This window comes from Haliotis cracherodii, unplaced genomic scaffold (assembly GCF_022045235.1).
Source record: "Haliotis cracherodii isolate W230 unplaced genomic scaffold, xgHalCrac1.p SCAF_11, whole genome shotgun sequence".
Taxonomy (NCBI): domain Eukaryota; kingdom Metazoa; phylum Mollusca; class Gastropoda; order Lepetellida; family Haliotidae; genus Haliotis; species Haliotis cracherodii.
In genome coordinates, this window is record NW_027266266.1 from 1,327,415 (window position 1) to 1,349,824 (window position 22,410).

At 52.2% G+C, this 22,410-nt stretch overlaps 1 pseudogene; it reads left to right on the top strand.

Annotated features, from left to right (window-relative positions):
• The first annotated feature begins 319 nt into the window (after window positions 1-319).
• Window positions 320-22,410, top strand: LOC139455192 (uncharacterized; annotated as a pseudogene).

Sequence of the window (22,410 nt, forward strand, 5' to 3'; positions counted from 1 at the left end):
TACAAAATAATTGTCGAATGAGCAAGAGAGCTTTAAACAACATTGCAGTAATATCGATTGAATACACACAGAAGGGCATTTGTGAAATCAATTCCCGGTCCCCATCCTAGTGAACGAAAGTTTCACCACTCTTCCATCCCTCAATGATAGTGACAACTGATTATATTTCAAAACAGGACATGCCACCTTCAGGCAGGTGCTGCATATACATGGGGATAAGTGTAAATTGCTTTTATATGTTTGATAGCAAATACGATATAAGGTCGACAACAGCTGGGTCGAAAGGCTATCATTTGCTGGCGTTCAACAAATATGGAAAGCGTTACATAAGCCACAGGTCGCCTTGTCTGAAGAGCAGACATACCACATCGTGCTGAGTTGTCATAGCCGTGTTGTATGTGTCTGACACTAGAGCAACACAGGGGGTATTCTGTCTGCAGCCATGGAGGTAACGTTGACTGCTTCTGTCATCATGCTGGTTGCTGGAGTCATTCAAGGTACGTGTTTATATGGAAACATATGGAAACGATCGGATGAATGAAAATTATGTTAAGTTACAAAAACACATATATCTTCTTCCTTCTCTGATGATCATCAAAGTCACTACGGGAAAGAAACCAATGGCTGGTCGCTTTGGGCGAAACACATATTCTGTATAGTTCTCTGTATATCTTCGTCCTTCTCTGATGATCATCAAAGTCTCTACGGGAAAGAAACCCATGGCTGATCGCATTGGGCGAAACACATATTGTGTATAGTTCTCTGTCGCTTTCAAAGATGCTACTTGATGAATGAAAAGATGAATGGCAGAAAGCTGTTGGTACCACAACCCAGTTACTCCATGTTTACTTAAGCATTTGGCATGATTTGATTTATGAAAAATGTGTTCAATGCCAATAATCTGATATCTGTTTTCTATACTGATAATCATCAAATTCCACAATGTGGCAAAATTTCATGTATCGAAAGATAATATTATCAGGTCGAATGAATGAGTAAAGCTAAGATATTGTCTTCTTTTCTCAAAGGTGCCACCTTGAATGTCAACAAAAGAAATGACACCACAACTACCGACACGGCTACCACGAACCGGAATTTCTTGCATGAGCTGATTTCGCTGCTGACTCGCTACCTGGGGAAGACGGTTCTGTCACAGTGACATCCACTCAACAAAGTAGTAGCTCGGGTATAGCACACATTTGTACATTAGCTCCAGATGACACAACACCAAGTAAAACAATAACCTGTAAATATTTGTTGTTTCAGTTGCACTCGTCTGTAATTATGAAAATATAAGCTACAAGTGTTGTTTTAGATGATGGTTTTTAACGTTAATACCAGGAGATTTTTCAGTATTGACGAACTACACAAATACTCGAATCGATCAATAGCTTAAAAATAAAGATCAACATAGCGTTCATTATACTCAGACACAGAGGTGATGACGCTTGTGTTCTTTGCGGTGATAAATATCTTTATTTTCAATAAACATTGTATTTAGCGAGCCTTGGCGATGCGTTTGATAAAAACTTATCATTTAACGTCATTCTTAAAATCTGTTGCGGGAAAACCAGTTCTCGTTTTTCAAAAACGGTAACTAAAGCTTTGCTTAAATGCGCGCAGTAATACATATTACGACAGGAAGTCGGTGATTTATGAGTCAGAGAATGACAACGGTCAATAAAGTTCCAAATGAAACCTGTTTTTAGACATAAAGGCAAAATGACAAATCCATAAGTCCACCCGCTTGATTACTTGCCCTTTTTCCAAGGAAGTCTGTGAGACGTTACGTTTGTTTAAGTCTGCCTGGACTGGCATAACGTTACGAAATGCAGAATGAAATGCGCACGCACGCACGAACGCGCACACACACACGTTGAGCATGCATTGAGAGGTTATATTCTGTGTATCTGTAGGAGGAGCGATGTTTACGCGGTGGGGAAAGACAACTTGCCCATCAGGAAATGACGTCATGTATAAAGGTAAGGCGTGCAGAGACACATGATCGCTTTCCTTTGATGCCCGGATAGCTTTTTTTCAAAGTTTCTTTAAATATGTTAAGAGCCGTCAACTTAATGTGGTGGGAAAGCACACGTTTACTATAACAGTTGTGACTCCTGACAGACATATAGCGTTCGATGTTATTTTAGTGTAACAACTTTTATAAATTTAGGCAAAACAGATATCCAGAAGCTGTCAAAGTAAATTCCACTTTTGTCTTCTAAGTTGATTGTAAACATTTACAACTTCAAATGTTTCCTTTGCAACCATACTGTGTCAAATTAAAAACTTCACATTTTAAAAAGTATTCACATATATGATATACAACGGACAAATGTATCAGAGAAGGTAATTTTTAATCATTAATGTCCAAAGAAGGATTTTGATTAACGGTGGTAACCACAGTTTGTTCCAAGCACCTACGGTATTCGGTAATAACATCAACAGTTTAAATCATAAGTCCCAAGCACGAGAATCTTATGGCACACTAGTTCAGTAGCGTGTATGGCCACCATGTGCGCTGACAACTGCCTAACAACGCCTCCGCGTGGACATTGTGAGGTTTGTGAACACATGATTGGGAAGACGCAAAATGTTGTTGCTGCAAAATGATGCCAAGATCTTGCAAATTCTGTGGTTGGTTCTAGAGAGTGTGCAGACTTCTGCCAAGAGCATCCCAGACGTGTTCGATGGGATTGAGGTCGGGAGACCTTGACGGCCAGTCCATGACGTTGACTCCCGCTTTCTGAAGGAAATTCCTTGTCAAAATTGCTGTGTGAGGTCTGGCATTGTCGTGTTGGAAGATCAAACCGGGTCCACGTGCTCCCATAAAAGGCAGAAGTTTTGGTGCCAGTACCTGGTCGCGGTTTAGCAGCAGCGTTGAGGTTGCCACGGATGACAAGAAGCCTGGAACGTGCATTGCCACAGAAAGCACCCCACACCATGACATTTCCGCCTCGAAATCTGTCAACTTCCTGTACACAACACTGGGCGTAACGTTCATGACGGCGCCTCCACACCCTCACACTACCATCAGAAAATCGAAGATTAAATCGGGATTCATCACAAAAACGGGTTAGCTTAAGACAATACGTGTCCATTACTGTTCAGGTGAGGTGAGGTGAAATTGGGTTTAACGTCGCGTCCAAGATTATTGCACTTATATAGCGACGTGCATGCACGTGTATGTGTGTGTGTGGCTGCTTGTACTAGTCCGGACTGATGCCGATTTATAGTGCTAGCTCACTGAGATACCATGTCGCAGTTTAACATGAATACCCCACTCAGACACAGTATACTGACTCCGAGCCGACCAGTCCTTGTTTTAGCCCCTTAATGCCGAGCGCCAGACAGGGTAACAACAAGTACAATCTTTTAACGTCTTTTTGTATGACGCGGCCCGGGATCGAACCCTGGACCTTCCGCTCTCCGGGCGGACGCTCTACCACTAGACCACGGAGGCGGTCCCATTACTGTTCAAATACACAATGAGGGCCCGCAATGATAACTGGTCAAAATGTTAAAATTTTAGGATTGAGAAGTTTTTAATTTGGTTCAGTATATATTACGTACCTTTATCACATTTAATATCGCACTTGTTCCTGTATTTCTAAGACCATCTCTCCGTAAATGTAAAATGTGGCAGTTAATTGAAGAGCCTATGTGTTCGTGGCGGTCGTGTTGCCGAATGATGTATTTTTTCCTTAAAGACAGCATATGCTATTAGTTTACATGTAAACATGTATCGATTTCCGTTTATATACTCAACAAAAAAGAAACGCAAAATGAATCAAGTCACTGTATAGTCATCGAGCCAGACGGTAAGAGTCGCCTACCTGCTGCAGGACATCGAGCCAGACGGTAAGAGTCGCCTACCTGCTGCAGGACATCGAGCCAGACGATAAGACTCGCCTACCTGATGCAGAACATCGAGTCAGACAGAAAGAGTCGCCTAACTGCTGCAGGTCATCGAGCCAGACGGTAAGACTCGCCTACCTGCTGCAGGAAAGCCAGACGGTAAGAGTTTAAATGACCTGCTGGTCATCGAGCCAGACGGTAAGACTCGTCTACCTGCTGCAGGTCATCGAGTCAGACAGTAAGAGTCGCCTACCTGCTGCAGGACATCGAGTCAGACAGTAAGAGTCGCTTACCTGCTGCAGGTCATCGAGCCAGACGGTAAGACTCGCCTACCTGCTGCAGGACATCGAGCCAGACGGCAAGAGTCGCCTACCTGCTGCCGGTCATCGAGCCAGACGGTAAGAGTCGCCTACCTGCTGCAGGACATCGAGCCAGACGGTAAGAGTCGCCTCCTTTCTGCATGACATCAAGCCAGACGGTAAGAGTCGCCTACCTGCTGCAGGACATTGAGCCAGACGGTAAGAGTCGAATCCTTGCTGCATGACATCGAGCCAGACGGTAAGACACGCCTACCTGCTGCAGGTCATCGAGCCAGACGGTAGACACGCCTACCTACTGCAGGTCATCGAGCCAGACGGTAAGAGTCGCCTACCTACTGCAGGACATCGAGCCAGACGGTAAGAATCGCCTACCTGTTGCAGGACATCGAGTCAGACAGTAAGAGTCGCCTACCTGCTGCAGGTCATCGAGCCAGACGGTAAGACTCGCCTACCTGCTGCAGGACATCGAGCCAAACGGTAAGAGTCGCCTACTTGCTGTAGGAAATCGAGCCACACGGTAAGAGTGTCATACGTGCTGCAGGTCATCGAGCCAAACGGTAAGACTCGCCTACCTGCTGCAGGACATCGAGCCACACGGTAAGACTCGCCTACCTGCTGCAGGTCATCGAGCCAGACGGTAACACTCGCCTACCTGCTGCAGGTCATCGAGCCAGACGGTAAGAGTCGCCTACCTGCTGCAGGACATCGAGCCAGACGGTAAGAGTCGCCTACGTGCTGCAGGTCATCGAGGCAGACGGTAAGAGTCGCCTACCTGCTGCAGGTCATCGAGCCAGACGGTAAGAGCCACCTACCTGCTGTAGGTCATCGAGCCAGACGGTAAGAGCCACCTCCTTGCTGCCGGACATCGAGCCAGACGGTAAGAGTCGCCTACCTGTTGCATGACATCGAGCCAGATGGTAAGAGTCGCCTCCTTGCTGCATGACATCGAGCCAGACGATTAGACTCGTCGACCTGCTGCAGGACATCGAGCCAGACGGTAAGAGTCGCCTACCTGCTGCAGGTCATCGAGCCAGACGGTAAGACTCGCCTACCTGCTGCAGGACATCGAGTCAGACGGTTAGAGTCGCCTACCTGCTGCAGGACATTGAGCCAGATGGTAAGAATCGCCTACCTGCTGCAGGACATCGAGCCAGTCGGTAAGACTCATCTACCTGCTGCAGGTCATCGAGCCAGACGGTAAGACTCGCCTACCTGCTGCAGGACATCGAGCCAGACGATAAGACTCGCCTACCTGCTGCAGGACATCGAGTCAGACGGTAAGAGTCGCCTACCTGCTGCAGGTCATCGAGCCAGACGGTAAGAGTCGCCTACCTGCTGCAGGACATCGAGCCAGACTGTAAGAGTCGCCTACCTGCTGCAGGACATCGAGCCAGACGGTAAGAGTCGCCTACCTGTTGCAGGACATCGAGCCAGACGATAAGACTCGCCTACCTGCTGCAGGACATCGAGCCAGAGGGTAAGAGCCACCTACGTGCTGCAGGACATCGAGCCAGACAGTGAGACTCGCCTACCTGCTGCATGACATCGAGCCAGACGGTAACACTCGCCTACCTGCTGCAGGTCATAGAGTCAGACAGTAGGAGTCGCCTACCTGCTGCAGGTCATCGAGTCAGACGGTAAGAGTCGCCTACCTGCTGCAGGACATCGAGTCAGACAGTAAGAGTCGCCTACCTGCTGCAGGTCATCGAGCCAGACGGTAAGACTCGCCTACCTGCTGCAGGTCATCAAGCCAGACGATAAGACTCGTCTACCTGCTGCAGGACATCGAGCCAGACGGTAAGTCGCCTACCTGCTGCAGGACATCGAGCCAGACGGTAAGAGTCGCCTACCTGCTGCAGGACATCGAGCCAGACGATAAGACTCGCCTACCTGCTGCAGGACATCGAGTCAGACAGAAAGAGTCGCCTACCTGCTGCAGGTCATCGAGCCAGACGGTAAGACTCGCCTACCTGCTGCAGGAAAGCCAGACGGTAAGGGTTTAAATGACCTGCTGGTCATCGAGCCAGACGGTAAGACTCGTCTACCTGCTGCAGGTCATCGAGTCAGACAGTAAGAGTCGCCTACCTGCTGCAGGACATCGAGTCAGACAGTAAGAGTCGCTTACCTGCTGCAGGTCATCGAGCCAGAAGGTAAGACTCGCCTACCTGCTGCATGACATCGAGCCACACGGTAAGAGTCGCCTACCTGCTGCAGGTCATCGAGCCAGACGGTAACACTCGCCAACCTGCTGCAGGTCATCGAGCCAGACGGTAAGACTCGCCTACCTGCTGCAGGACATCGAGTCAGACGGTAAGACACGCCTACATGCTGCAGGTCATCGAGCCAGACGGTAAGAGTCGCCTACCTGCTGCAGGACATCGAGCCAGACTGTAAGACTCGCCTACCTCCTGCAGGACATCGAGCCAGACGGTAAGAGTCGCCTACCTGCTGCAGGACATCGAGCCAGACGATAAGACTCGCCTACCTGCTGCAGGACATCGAGCCAGAGGGTAAGAGCCACCTCCTTGCTGCAGGACATCGAGCCAGACAGTGAGACTCGCCTACCTGCTGCATGACATCGAGCCAGACGGTAACACTCGCCTACCTGCTGCAGGTCATCGAGTCAGACAGTAGGAGTCGGCTACCTGCTGCAGGTCATCGAGTCAGACGGTAAGAGTCGCCTACCTGCTGCAGGACATCGAGTCAGACAGTAAGAGTCGCCTACCTGCTGCAGGTCATCGAGCCAGACGGTAAGACTCGCCTACCTGCTGCAGGTCATCAAGCCAGACGATAAGACTCGTCTACCTGCTGCAGGACATCGAGCCAGACGGTAAGTCGCCTACCTGCTGCAGGACATCGAGCCAGACGGTAAGAGTCGCCTACCTGCTGCAGGACATCGAGCCAGACGATAAGACTCGCCTACCTGCTGCAGGACATCGAGCCAGACGATAAGACTCGTCTACCTGCTGCAGGTCATCGAGCCAGACGATAAGAGTCGCCTAGGTGCTGCAGGTCATCGAGCCAGACGGTAAGAGTCGCCTCCCTGCTGCAGGTCATCGAGCCAGACGGTAAGAGTCGCCTACCTGCTGCAGGTCAGCGAGCCAGACGGTAAGAGTCACCTACCTGCTGAAGGTCATCGAGTCAGACAGTAAGAGTCGCCTACCTGCTGCAGGTCATCGAGCCAGACGGTAAGACTCGCCTACCTGCTGCAGGAAAGCCAGACGGTAAGAGTTTAAATGACCTGCTGGTCATCGAGCCAGACGGTAAGACTCGTCTACCTGCTGCAGGTCATCGAGCCAGACGGTAACACTCGCCTACCTGCTGCAGGTCATCGAGTCAGACAGTAAGAGTCGCTTACCTGCTGCAGGTCATCGAGCCAGAAGGTAAGACTCGCCTACCTGCTGCATGACATCGAGCCACACGGTAAGAGTCGCCTACCTGCTGCAGGTCATCGAGCCAGACGGTAACACTCGCCAACCTGCTGCAGGTCATCGAGCCAGACGGTAAGACTCGCCTACCTGCTGCAGGACATCGAGTCAGACGGTAAGACACGCCTACATGCTGCAGGTCATCGAGCCAGACGGTAAGAGTCGCCTACCTGCTGCAGGACATCGAGCCAGACTGTAAGACTCGCCTACCTCCTGCAGGACATCGAGCCAGACGGTAAGAGTCGCCTACCTGCTGCAGGACATCGAGCCAGACGATAAGACTCGCCTACCTGCTGCAGGACATCGAGCCAGAGGGTAAGAGCCACCTCCTTGCTGCAGGACATCGAGCCAGACAGTGAGACTCGCCTACCTGCTGCATGACATCGAGCCAGACGGTAACACTCGCCTACCTGCTGCAGGTCATCGAGTCAGACAGTAGGAGTCGGCTACCTGCTGCAGGTCATCGAGTCAGACGGTAAGAGTCGCCTACCTGCTGCAGGACATCGAGTCAGACAGTAAGAGTCGCCTACCTGCTGCAGGTCATCGAGCCAGACGGTAAGACTCGCCTACCTGCTGCAGGTCATCAAGCCAGACGATAAGACTCGTCTACCTGCTGCAGGACATCGAGCCAGACGGTAAGTCGCCTACCTGCTGCAGGACATCGAGCCAGACGGTAAGAGTCGCCTACCTGCTGCAGGACATCGAGCCAGACGATAAGACTCGCCTACCTGCTGCAGGACATCGAGCCAGACGATAAGACTCGTCTACCTGCTGCAGGTCATCGAGCCAGACGATAAGAGTCGCCTAGGTGCTGCAGGTCATCGAGCCAGACGGTAAGAGTCGCCTCCCTGCTGCAGGTCATCGAGCCAGACGGTAAGAGTCGCCTACCTGCTGCAGGTCAGCGAGCCAGACGGTAAGAGTCACCTACCTGCTGAAGGTCATCGAGTCAGACAGTAAGAGTCGCCTACCTGCTGCAGGTCATCGAGCCAGACGGTAAGACTCGCCTACCTGCTGCAGGAAAGCCAGACGGTAAGAGTTTAAATGACCTGCTTGTCATCGAGCCAGACGGTAAGACTCGTCTACCTGCTGCAGGTCATCGAGCCAGACGGTAACACTCGCCTACCTGCTGCAGGTCATCGAGCCAGACGGTAAGAGTCGCCTACCTGCTGCAGGACATCGAGTGAGACAGTAAAAGTCGCTTACCTGCTGCAGGTCATCGAGCCAGACGGTAAGACTCGCCTACCTGCTGCAGGTCATCGAGCCAGACGGTAAGAGTCGCCTACCTGCTGCAGGACATCGAGCCAGACGGTAAGAGTCGCCTACCTGCTGCAGGTCATCGAGCCAGACGGTAAGAGTCGCCTACCTGCTGCAGGACATCGAGCCAGACGGTAAGAGTCGCCTCCTTTCTGCATGACATCGAGCCAGACGGTAAGAGTCGCCTACCTGCTGCCGGTCATCGAGCCAGACGGTAAGAGTCGCCTACCTGCTGCAGGACATTGAGCCAGACGGTAAGAGTCGCCTCCTTTCTGCATGACATCGAGCCAGACGGTAAGACACGCCTACCTGCTGCAGGTCATCGAGCCAAACGGTAAGAGTCGCCTCCTTGCTGCATGACATCGAGCCAGACGGTAAGAGTCGCCTACCTGCTGCAGGTCATCGAGCCAGACGGTAAGAGTCACCTACGTGCTGCAGGTCATCGAGCCAGATGGTAAGACTCTCCTACCTGCTGCCGGTCATCGAGCCAGACGGTAAGAGTCGCCTACCTGCTGCAGGAAAGCCAGACGGTAAGAGTTTAAATGACCTGCTGGTCATCGAGCCAGACGGTAAGACTCGTCTACCTGCTGCAGGACATCGAGCCAGACGGTAAGAGTCGCCTACCTGCTGCAGGTCATCGAGCCAGACGGTAAGACTCGCCTACCTGCTGCATGACATCGAGCCAGACGGTAACACTCGCCTACCTGCTGCAGGTCATCGAGCCAGACGGTAAGAGTCGCCTACCTGCTGCAGGAAAGCCAGACGGTAAGAGTTTAAATGACCTGCTGCAGGACATCGAGCCAGACGGTAAGACTCGTCTACCTGCTGCAGGACATCGAGCCAGACGGTAAGAGTCGCCTACCTGCTGCAGGTCATCGAGCCAGACGGTAAGACTCGCCTACCTGCTGCAGGACATCGAGCCAGACGGTAACACTCGCCTACCTGCTGCAGGTCATCGAGCCAGACGGTAAGAGTCGCCTACCTGCTGCCGGTCATCGAGCCAGACGGTAAGAGTCGCCTACCTGCTGAAGGTCATCGAGCCAGACGGTAAGAGTCGCCTACCTGCTACAGGACATCGAGCCAGACTGTAAGAGTCGCCTCCTTTCTGCATGACATTGAGCCAGACGGTAAGAGTCGCCTTCCTGCTGCAGGTCATCGAGCCAGACGGTAAGAGTCGCCTACCTGCTGCAGGACATTGAGCCAGACGGTAACACTCGCCTACCTGCTGCAGGTCATCGAGCCAGACGGTAAGAGTGCCCTACCTGCTGCTGGTCATCGAGCCAGACGGTAAGACTCGCCTACCTGCTGCGTCATCGAGCCAGACTGTAAGAGTCGCCTACCTGCTGCAGGACATTGAGCCAGACGGTAAAAGTCGTCTACCTGCTGACAGTCATCGAGCCAGATGGTAAGAGTCGCCTCCTTGCTGCATGACATCGAGCCAGACGGTAAGACACGCCTACCTGCTGCAGGCCATCAAGCCATACGGTAAGAGTCGCCTCCTTGCTGCAGGACATCGAGCCAGACGGTAAGAGTCGCCTACCTGCTGCAGGTCATCGAGTCAGACAGTAAGAGTCGCCTACCTGCTGCAGGACATCGAGCCAGACGGTAAGAGTCGCTTACCTGCTGCAGGACATCGAGCCAGACGGTAAGAGTCGTCTACCTGCTGCAGGTCATCGAGCCAGACGGTAAGAGTCGCCTACCTGCTGCAGGTCATCGAGCCAGACGGTAAGAGTCACCTACCTGCTGCAGGTCATCGAGTCAGACAGTAAGAGTCACCTACCTGCTGCAGGTCATCGAGCCAGACGGTAAGACTCGCCTACCTGCTGCAGGAAAGCCAGACGGTAAGAGTTTAAATGACCTGCTGGTCATCGAGCCAGACGGTAAGACTCGTCTACCTGCTGCAGGTCATCGAGCCAGACGGTAAGAGTCGCCTACCTGCTGCAGGTCATCGAGCCAGACGGTAAGAGTCACCTACCTGCTGCAGGTCATCGAGTCAGACAGTAAGAGTCGCCTACCTGCTGCAGGTCATCGAGCCAGACGGTAAGACTCGCCTACCTGCTGCAGGAAAGCCAGACGGTAAGAGTTTAAATGACCTGCTGGTCATCGAGTCAGACGGTAAGAGTCGCCTACCTGCTGCAGGTCATCGAGTCAGACAGTAAGAGTCGCCTACCTGCTGCAGGACATCGAGCCAGACGGTAAGAGTCGCCTACCTGCTGCAGGTCATCGAGCCAGACGGTAAGACTCGTCTACCTGCTGCAGGTCATCGAGCCAGACGGTAAGAGTCGCCTACCTGCTGCAGGTCATCGAGCCAGACGGTAAGAGTCGCCTACCTGCTGCAGGTCATCGAGTGAGACAGTAAAAGTCGCTTACCTGCTGCAGGTCATCGAGCCAGACGGTAAGACTCGCCTACCTGCTGCAGGTCATAGAGCCAGACGGTAAGAGTCGCCTACCTGCTGCAGGACATCGAGCCAGACGGTAAGAGTCGCCTACCTGCTGCAGGTCATCGAGCCAGACGGTAAGAGTCGCCTACCTGCTGCAGGACATCGAGCCAGACGGTAAGAGTCGCCTCCTTTCTGCATGACATCGAGCCAGACGGTAAGAGTCGCCTACCTGCTGCCGGTCATCGAGCCAGACGGTAAGAGTCGCCTACCTGCTGCAGGTCATTGAGCCAGACGGTAAGAGTCGCCTCCTTTCTGCATGACATCGAGCCAGACGGTAAGACACGCCTACCTGCTGCAGGTCATCGAGCCAGACGGTAAGAGTCGCCTCCTTCCTGCATGACATCGAGCCAGACGGTAAGACACGCCTACCTGCTGCAGGTCATCGAGCCAGACGGTAAGACTCGCCAACCTGCTGCAGGACATCGAGCCAGACGGTAACACTCGCCTACCTGCTGCAGGTCATCGAGCCAGACGGTAAGAGTCGCCTACCTGCTGCCGGTCATCGAGCCAGACGGTAAGAGTCGCCTACCTGCTGAAGGTCATCGAGCCAGACGGTAAGAGTCGCCTACCTGCTGCAGGACATCGAGCCAGACTGTAAGAGTCGCCTCCTTTCTGCATGACATTGAGCCAGACGGTAAGAGTCGCCTTCCTGCTGCAGGTCATCGAGCCAGACGGTAAGAGTCGCCTACCTGCTGCAGGACATTGAGCCAGACGGTAACACTCGCCTACCTGCTGCAGGTCATCGAGCCAGACGGTAAGAGTGCCCTACCTGCTGCAGGTCATCGAGCCAAACGATAAGACTCGCCTACCTGCTGCGTCATCGAATCAGACTGTAAGAGTCGCCTACCTGCTGCAGGACATTGAGCCAGACGGTAAAAGTCGTCTACCTGCTGACGGTCATCGAGCCAGATGGTAAGAGTCGCCTCCTTGCTGCATGACATCGAGCCAGACGGTAAGACACGCCTACCTGCTGCAGGTCATCAAGCCATACGGTAAGAGTCGCCTCCTTGCTGCAGGACATCGAGCCAGACGGTAAGAGTCGCCTACCTGCTGCAGGTCATCGAGTCAGACAGTAAGAGTCGCCTACCTGCTGCAGGACATCGAGCCAGACGGTAAGAGTCGCTTACCTGCTGCAGGTCATCGAGCCAGACGGTAAGACTCGTCTACCTGCTGCAGGTCATCGAGCCAGACGGTAAGAGTTGCCTACCTGCTGCAGGTCATCGAGCCAGACGGTAAGAGTCACCTACCTGCTGCAGGTCATCGAGTCAGACAGTAAGAGTCGCCTACCTGCTGCAGGTCATCGAGCCAGACGGTAAGACTCGCCTACCTGCTGCAGGAAAGCCAGACGGTAAGAGTTTAAATGACCTGCTGGTCATCGAGCCAGACGGTAAGACTCGTCTACCTGCTGCAGGACATCGAGCCAGACGGTAAGAATCGCCTACCTGCTGCAGGTCATCGAGTGAGACAGTAAAAGTCGCTTACCTGCTGCAGGTCATCGAGCCAGACGGTAAGACTCGCCTACCTGCTGCAGGTCATCGAGCCAGACGGTAAGAGTCGCCTACCTGCTGCAGGACATCGAGCCAGACGGTAAGAGTCGCCTACCTGCTGCAGGTCATCGAGCCAGACGGTAAAAGTCGCCTACCTGCTGCAGGACATCGAGCCAGACGGTAAGAGTCGCCTCCTTTCTGCTGCAGGACATCGAGCCAGACGGTAAGAGTCGCCTACCTGCTGCCGGTCATCGAGCCAGACGGTAAGAGTCGCCTACCTGCTGCAGGTCATTGAGCCAGACGGTAAGAGTCGCCTCCTTTCTGCATGACATCGAGCCAGACGGTAAGACACGCCTACCTGCTGCAGGTCATCGAGCCAGACGGTAAGAGTCGCCTCCTTGCTGCATGACATCGAGCCAGACGGTAAGACACGCCTCCCTGCTGCAGGTCATCCAGCCAGACGGTAAGAGTCGCCTACTTGCTGCAGGACATCGAGCCAGACGGTAAGAGTCGCCTACCTGCTGCAGGACATCGAGCCAGACGGTAAGAATCGCCTACCTGCTGCAGGACATTAAGCCAGACGATAAGACTCGCCTACCTGCTGCAGGACATCGAGTCAGACAGTAAGACTCGCATACCTGCTGCAGGACATCGAGCCAGACGGTAAGACTCGCCTACCTGCTGCAGGACATCGAGCCACACGGTAAGACTCGCCTACCTGCTGCAGGTCATCGAGCCAGACGGTAAGAGTCGCCTACCTGCTGCAGGTCATCGAGCCAGACGGTAAGAGTCACCTACGTGCTGCAGGTCATCAAGCCAGATGGTAAGACTCGCCTACCTGCTGCAGGTCATCGAGCCAGACGGTAAGAGTCGCCTACCTGCTGCAGGAAAGCCAGACGGTAAGAGTTTAAATGACCTGCTGGTCATCGAGCCAGACGGTAAGACTCGTCTACCTGCTGCAGGACATCGAGCCAGACGGTAAGAGTCGCCTACCTGCTGCAGGTCATCGAGCCAGACGGTAAGACTCGCCTACCTGCTGCAGGTCATCGAGCCAGACGGTAACACTCGCCTACCTGCTGCAGGTCATCGAGCCAGTCGGTAAGAGTCGCCTACCTGCTGCAGGAAAGCCAGACGGTAAGAGTTTAAATTACCTGCTGCAGGACATCGAGCCAGACGGTAAGACTCGTCTACCTGCTGCAGGACATCGAGCCAGACGGTAAGAGTCGCCTACCTGCTGCAGGTCATCGAGCCAGACGGTAAGACTCGCTTACCTGCTGCAGGACATCGAGCCAGACGGTAACACTCGCCTACCTGCTGCAGGTCATCGAGCCAGACGGTAAGAGTCGCCTACCTGCTGCAGGACATCGAGCCAGACGGTAAGAGTCGCCTACCTGCTGCCGGTCATCAAGCCAGACGGTAGGAGTCGCCTACCTGCTGCAGGACATCGAGCCAGACGGTAGGAGTCGCCTACCTGCTGCATGACATTGAGCCAGACGGTAAGAGTCGCCTTCCTGCTGCAGGTCATCGAGCCAGACGGTAAGAGTCGCCTACCTGCTGCAGGACATTGAGCCAGACGGTAACACTCGCCTACCTGCTGCAGGTCATCGAGCCAGACGGTAAGAGTCCCCTACCTGCTGCAGGTCATCGAGCCAGACGGTAAGACTCGCCTACCTGCTGCGTCATCGAGCCAGACTGTAAGAGTCGCCTACCTGCTGCAGGACATTGAGCCAGACGGTAAAAGTCGTCTACCTGCTGACGGTCATCGAGCCAGATGGTAAGAGTCGCCTCCTTGCTGCATGACATCGAGCCAGACGGTAAGACACGCCTACCTGCTGCAGGTCATCAAGCCATACGGTAAGAGTCGCCTCCTTGCTGCAGGACATCGAGCCAGACGGTAAGAGTCGCCTACCTGCTGCAGGTCATCGAGTCAGACAGTAAGAGTCGCCTACCTGCTGCAGGACATCGAGTCAGACAGTAAGAGTCGCTTACCTGCTGCAGGTCATCGAGCCAGACGGTAAGACTCGCCTACCTGCTGCATGACATCGAGCCACACGGTAAGACTCGCCTACCTGCTGCAGGTCATCGAGCCACACGGTAAGCCTCGCCTACCTGCTGCAGGCCATCGAGCCAGACGATAAGAGTCGCCTAGGTGCTGCAGGTCATCGAGCCAGACGGTAAGAGTCGCCTACCTGCTGCAGGTCATCGAGCCAGACGGTAAGAGTTGCCTACCTGCTGCAGGTCATCGAGACAGACGGTAAGAGTCACCTACCTGCTGCAGGTCATCGAGTCAGACAGTAAGAGTCGCCTACCTGCTGCAGGTCATCGAGCCAGACGGTAAGACTCGCCTACCTGCTGCAGGAAAGCCAGACGGTAAGAGTTTAAATGACCTGCTGGTCATCGAGCCAGACGGTAAGACTCGTCTACCTGCTGCAGGACATCGAACCAGACGGTAAGAGTCGCCTACCTGCTGCAGGTCATCGAGTGAGACAGTAAAAGTCGCTTACCTGCTGCAGGTCATCGAGCCAGACGGTAAGACTCGCCTACCTGCTGCAGGTCATCGAGCCAGACGGTAAGAGTCACCTACCTGCTGCAGGTCATCGAGTCAAACAGTAAGAGTCGCCTACCTGCTGCAGGTCATCGAGCCAGACGGTAAGACTCGCCTACCTGCTGCAGGAAAGCCAGACGGTAAGAGTTTAAATGACCTGCTGGTCATCGAGCCAGACGGTAAGACTCGTCTACCTGCTGCAGGACATCGAACCAGACGGTAAGAGTCGCCTACCTGCTGCAGGTCATCGAGTGAGACAGTAAAAGTCGCTTACCTGCTGCAGGTCATCGAGCCAGACGGTAAGACTCGCCTACCTGCTGCAGGTCATCGAGCCAGACGGTAAGAGTCGCCTACCTGCTGCAGGACATCGAGCCAGACGGTAAGACTCGCCTACCTGCTGCAGGTCATTGAGCCAGACGGTAAGAGTCGCCCACCTGCTGCAGGACATCGAGCCAGACGGTAAGAGTCGCCTCCTTTCTGCATGACATCGAGCCAGACGGTAAGAGTCGCCTACCTGCTGCAGGTCATCGAGCCAGACGGTAAGAGTCGCCTACCTGCTGCAGGACATTGAGCCAGACGGTAAGAGTCGCCTCCTTTCTGCATGACATCGAGCCAGACGGTAAGACACGCCTACCTGCTGCAGGTCATCGAGCCAGACGGTAAGAGTCGCCTCCTTGCTGCATGACATCGAGCCAGACGGTAAGACACGCCTACCTGCTGCAGGTCATCGAGCCAGACGGTAAGAGTCGCCTACTTGCTGCAGGACATCGAGCCAGACGGTAAGAGTCGCCTACCTGCTGCAGGACATCGAGCCAGACGGTAAGAATCGCCTACCTGCTGCAGGACATTAAGCCAGACGATAAGACTCGCCTACCTGCTGCAGGACATCGATTCAGACAGTAAGACTCGCCTACCTGCTGCAGGACATCGAGCCAGACGGTAAGACTCGCCTACCTGCTGCAGGACATCGAGCCACACGGTAAGACTCGCCTACCTGCTGCAGGTCATCGAGCCAGACGGTAAGAGTCGCCTACCTGCTGCAGGTCATCGAGCCAGACGGTAAGAGTCACCTACGTGCTGCAGGTCATCGAGCCAGATGGTAAGACTCGCCTACCTGCTGCAGGTCATCGAGCCAGACGGTAAGAGTCGCCTACCTGCTGCAGGAAAGCCAGACGGTAAGAGTTTAAATGACCTGCTGGTCATCGAGCCAGACGGTAAGACTCGTCTACCTGCTGCAGGACATCGAGCCAGACGGTAAGAGTCGCCTACCTGCTGCAGGTCATCGAGCCAGACGGTAAGACTCGCCTACCTGCTGCATGACATCGAGCCAGACGGTAACACTCGCCTACCTGCTGCAGGTCATCGAGCCAGACGGTAAGAGTCGCCTACCTGCTGCAGGAAAGCCAGACGGTAAGAGTTTAAATGACCTGCTGCAGGACATCGAGCCAGACGGTAAGACTCGTCTACCTGCTGCAGGACATCGAGCCAGACGGTAAGAGTCGCCTACCTGCTGCAGGTCATCGAGCCAGACGGTAAGACTCGCCTACCTGCTGCAGGACATCGAGCCAGACGGTAACACTCGCTTACCTGCTGCAAGTCATCGAGCCAGACGGTAAGAGTCGCCTACCTGCTGCAGGACATCGAGCCAGACGGTAAAAGTCGTCTACCTGCTGACGGTCATCGAGCCAGATGGTAATAGTCGCCTCCTTGCTGCTTGACATCGAGCCAGACGGTAAGAGTCGCCTACCTGCTGCAGGTCATCAAGCCATACGGTAAGAGTCGCCTCCTTGCTGCAGGACATCGAGCCAGACGGTAAGAGTCGCCTACCTGCTGCAGGACATTGAGCCAGACGGTAAGAGTCGCCTACTTGCTGCCGGTCATCGAGCCAGACGGTAAGAGTCGCCTACCTGCTGTAGGACATTGAGCCAGACGGTAAGAGTCGCCTCCTTTCTGCATGAAATCGAGCCAGACGGTAAGACACGCCTACCTGCTGCAGGTCATCGAGCCAGACGGTAAGAGTCGCCTACTTGCTGCAGGACATCGAGCCAGACGGTGTGAGTCGCCTACCTGCTGCAGGATATCGAGCCAGACGGTAAGAATCGCCTACCTGCTGCAGGACATTAAGCCAGACGATAAGATTCGCCTACCTGCTGCAGGACATCGAGTCAGACAGTAAGAGTCGCCTACCTGCTGCAGGACATCGAGCCAGACGGTAAGACTCGCCTACCTGCTGCAGGACATCGAGCCAGACGGTAACACTCGCCTACCTGCTGCAGGTCATCGAGCCAGACGGTAAGAGTCGCCTACCTGCTGCAGGAAAGCCAGACGGTAAGAGTTTAAATGACCTGCTGGTCATCGAGCCAGACGGTAAGACTCATCTACCTGTTGCAGGACATCGAGCCAGACGGTAAGAGTCGCCTACCTGCTGCAGGAAAGCCAGACGGTAAGAGTTTAAATGACCTGCTGGTCATCGAGCCAGACGGTAAGACTCGTCTACCTGCTGCAGGACATCGAGCCAGACGGTAAGAGTCGCCTACCTGCTGCAGGTCATCTAGCCAGACGGTAAGACTCGCCTACCTGCTGCAGGACATCGAGCCAGACGGTAACACTCGCCTACCTGCTGCAGGTCATCGAGCCAGACGGTAAGAGTCGCCTACCTGCTGCAGGAAAGCCAGACGGTAAGAGTTTAAATGACCTGCTGGTCATCGAGCCAGACGGTAAGACTCGTCTACCTGTTGCAGGACATCGAGCCAGACGGTAAGAGTCGCCTACCTGCTGCAGGTCATCGAGCCAGACGGTAAGAGTCGCCTACCTGCTGCCTGTCATCGAGCCAGACGGTAAGAGTCGCCTACCTGCTGCAGGACATCGAGCCAGACGGTAAGAGTCGTCTACCTGCTACCGGTCATCGAGCCAGACGGTAAGAGTCGCCTACCTGCTGCAGGACATCGAGCCAGACGGTAAGAGTCGCCTCCTTTCTGCATGACATTGAGGCAGACGGTAAGAGTCGCCTTCCTGCTGCAGGTCATCGAGCCAGACGGTAAGAGTCGCCTACCTGCTGCAGGACATTGAGCCAGACGGTAACACTCGCCTACCTGCTGCAGGTCATCGAGCCAGACGGTAAGAGTCCCCTACCTGCTGCAGGTCATCGAGCCAGACGGTAAGAGTCGCCTACCTGCTGCATGACATCGAGCCAGACGGTAAGACACGCCTACCTGCTGCAGGTCATCAAGCCATACGGTAAGAGTCGCCTCCTTGCTGCAGGACATCGAGCCAGACGGTAAGTGTCGCCTAGCTGCTGCAGGACATCGAGCATGGACCAGCATCATCGACGACGTCCGTTATGTCACGTCTACAGAGAAACCTGCCATGGAGAAACTGTGTGTTTAAGCTGTAAAACACGTTTTTGGTTCATGGTGCCGATGTAATATATCGAGTGCTTATACGTCAATGTGAACGTTTTGCGGCAAATTTCAGACAGGAAGTGTACAGATTCAGCAGATTGAATGTGACGGCGTGGACAGCAATCTCGTGCGATGATAATTCCAACTTTACTGCATATCGGGACCTTGAAGAAATTCTGCAGGCACAGGTCACTCCCATTATACAAAACGCCAACGCAGTATTCGAGCATGATAATTCTAAGATACACAGCAGGACCAACCACTACATACGCCTACACAACAACGCCCAAGTTCTGCCCTGACCCTCTTGATATCCTTTTTAGAATAAAAATGTCCAAACTCGTATTCCTCCCAAAATTTCGTACAATTCTGAATATGTCATGAGCAAGTGTTTTTGAATCACTACCAAATAGTGATACCAGGTGTTCACGATAAGGTGAGCATATCCTGCCCAACCAGTGGCACCCGTCACAAACACGTGCAAAGGCAAGTCAATTTGTCACCTGGAACAACACGGGAGCTTATGGTACAAGTCAAAATAAGGAATTGCATCGGACATCGTTCTTGTCACGGATATATCAAATTTGGAAATGTCCTCCACATGTCTACCATAAAACTTTTTGAAAGCTTTACTGAGGCCTTAAATGTTATAAACTTGATTAAAAAACTTCTGCGGAACAGTTGTATGGCGCTCTATGAAATCTTGGTAGAAAGAGCATGCTGGATTTACCTCAGATCAGATCATCAATATATACTCTCTCAAAAAAGAAACGCATATAAGAATTTTAACTACAGATTTCTTTTTATTTTGATACACTGTGGACAAGTTAATAGCAAAAGACTTCGGAAAAAGTCAGTTTATGAATCACACATCGAAGTTTGATGGCGCTGAAGTCAGTACCTCGTATGACCACCATTGGCGTTCAGAACTGCGCGACATCGTCTCGGCATAGAACGAATTAGTCTCTGAATCTGATGTTGCTGCAATGTAGCCCACTCTGCCTGTAGTGCATGTGCTAGTTGCTGGAGTGTCTGGGGCTGTGGGTTATGCTGTCGCTCCCTGTGGCGGTTGATAATGGGAAGGAGGTGTGGACGAAGGACTTGATCGCAGTAGCGTTGCGATGTCAGGTTGTCTTGGATCAACACCAACTCATTTCTTCCAGTGTAGGATATGGCTCCCCACATTATCACGCTACCGCTGCTGAATCTGTCCACCTGGGGGACACAGTCGTCGGCAAAACGTTCATGACGTCGTCCGTAGACCCGCATTCTTCCATCGCGTCGTTCCTATAGAAATATCGATTCATCCCTGAACCAGGTTCGACGCCAATTCACCAATTCCAGGCCTGAACGTTTGTACACCATTGAACGCGATGACGTCGATGCTGCTGACGCATAGCGGGGCCAAAGTAGGGTCTTCTTGCTCTTAAACCTGCCTCTCGTAGTCTGTTCCTGACAGTCTGTGCAGACATCCTTCTCAATCCGGGTATTTGCCTAGCGGTAGTGGTCGCTGTAGCGCTGTTCGCTGACGCAGGTGATTTACCCGGATGTATCTATCTTGCGCCGCAGTGGTGACTCGAGGACGTCCACTAGGTCCATCTTCCAGCGAGTTCTGCTGCCGATATCTCTCCCAGAGACGAGAAATCGTGCTTTGATGAACATTCATTCGACAGGCATCTGTAAGTTGAGATTGTCCTGCTTCCAGGAGACCTATGGCGATGTGACGATTCGTGCGGCTCAGTCTTGGCATTTTGCAGTCTTCACAAACTTCCAAATAAAGTGAATGAAAAAAGACGGAGATCGATCTTTTATACCCATCCACGACACGATGTGATCCCCGAGTTTCCCGCGCATTGCACGTGCAATACATGTTCTGTGACATTAAATGCGTCTATCGAAAATCATGCTTTAACATACGGGTTTTTCATGCGGGATGCGTTTGGATATGACGTTTTAAGACAAAAACACCAGAGAAATCATAAACAAACATTTTTTGAAAAACCCACCCTGTACCAATACATTGCTGAATCAAATTACCATTTTCGTTATGCGTTTCTTTTTTGAGAGAGTATACTTGAATCTTAAGTTAAACTTCTTGGCGAAAATACCTTGTTTTGACTTTTCAAATCAGCAAGACGAGGAGCGCAATCGGTGCCCTTGGGGATGTCTACTTCTTGCCTAAATGTTGTACCCACACGTTTACATAAATTGTATCACTGAGGAAGTCCAGCATTTCACATGTTGTTTTCTCAGTAAACTCAGATGGCATTTACTATTGTTTACGAATTGATCTGAGCGTCTGAAGACAGATATGTACAAATATCTATGGTCACCACGCTTTGTAACAAAATCCCCATACGTCAAGGAATTAGGTTTTCCTCATTTTGTCATGTGTGATAGTGCTGTAGAAAGTTGAAACATCAAATGTTTTGACAGAATTAAATCTGGTTCTCTGAAATTGTAAAAAGTCAATCAAATCTTTTGAGGTTTGATAATCTACATTGTATTAATTCCACTGTCTCAAATACTTTTTGTGAATATAAAGAAAGTCCTCCCTTGATTGTAAACTACGGTTGATCTTTGAGACAGGGATTTGGTGGTACATTTGCTGGACCCTGCAATATATCTCCCTTTGTACTGATTTTAATTGAGCTTTAAAATTCAGCTCAAAAGAGGAATGTACTTGTCTTCAGGTGCTAGAGTCAAGTTATGTAGGAATTAACCCCTGGACAAATTAGGTAGGTATTAATCCATGGACAATTTATGTAGGGATTAACCAGTGGACAGTATATGTAGGTGTTAACCCGTGAACAATTTATGTAGGCATTAACCCTTTGACAATGTATGTAGGCATTAACCCGTGGACAAATTATATAGGTATTAACACCTGAAGAAAGTATGTAGGTATTAACCCGTGGACAATGTATATAGGCATTAACCTGTGGACAGATTATGTAGGTATTACCCCTGGACAATTTATGTAGGTATGAACCAGTGAACAATTTATGTAGGTATTAATCCTTGGACAATACGTGTAGGTATTAACCTATGGGTTATTTATGTAGGTATGAACCCTAGGACAATTTATGTAGGTATTACCCCGTGGATAACTTAGGTTTATCACATCATATATACCATGGGTATTCTTCGACATAACTCTCACATACACACAGATGGAAAGCCTGTTACTTCCTATCTTTCAGGATTTGCAGGAGGCAGTCACTTCGAGGCCAGAGGTGGACCAGGGACAACTCTGTGCCTCCCTGAGTCACCGATCTATGTCAGACACTCCACAGCAGGATCACATAGTTATCTATATGGTACTGAGTATCGACCAAACGCAGCCACAGATCCTCTTAACAAAATGGTCTTACACGATGTCCCTTGTGTGGTGTGCCGCAGTCGTCACAGGAGCAGTGCTGTCATGGTCCCTGCCAGGAACAAGTGCTTCCCTGAGTGGCATCTGGAATACAAGGGGTATCTCTTCGGAGGTGCCACTACACAGACAGGTTCAAGTGATTATGTGTGTGTCGATGAGGATCCAGAATCTGCCCAGGGAGGCCATGAGAACAAAGAAGGGCATCTCTTGTACCCGGTGGAGTCCAAGTGTGGTTCTCTACCATGTCCCAAATATGTTGATGGCTGGGAGATGACATGTGCAGTTTGTACGAAATAA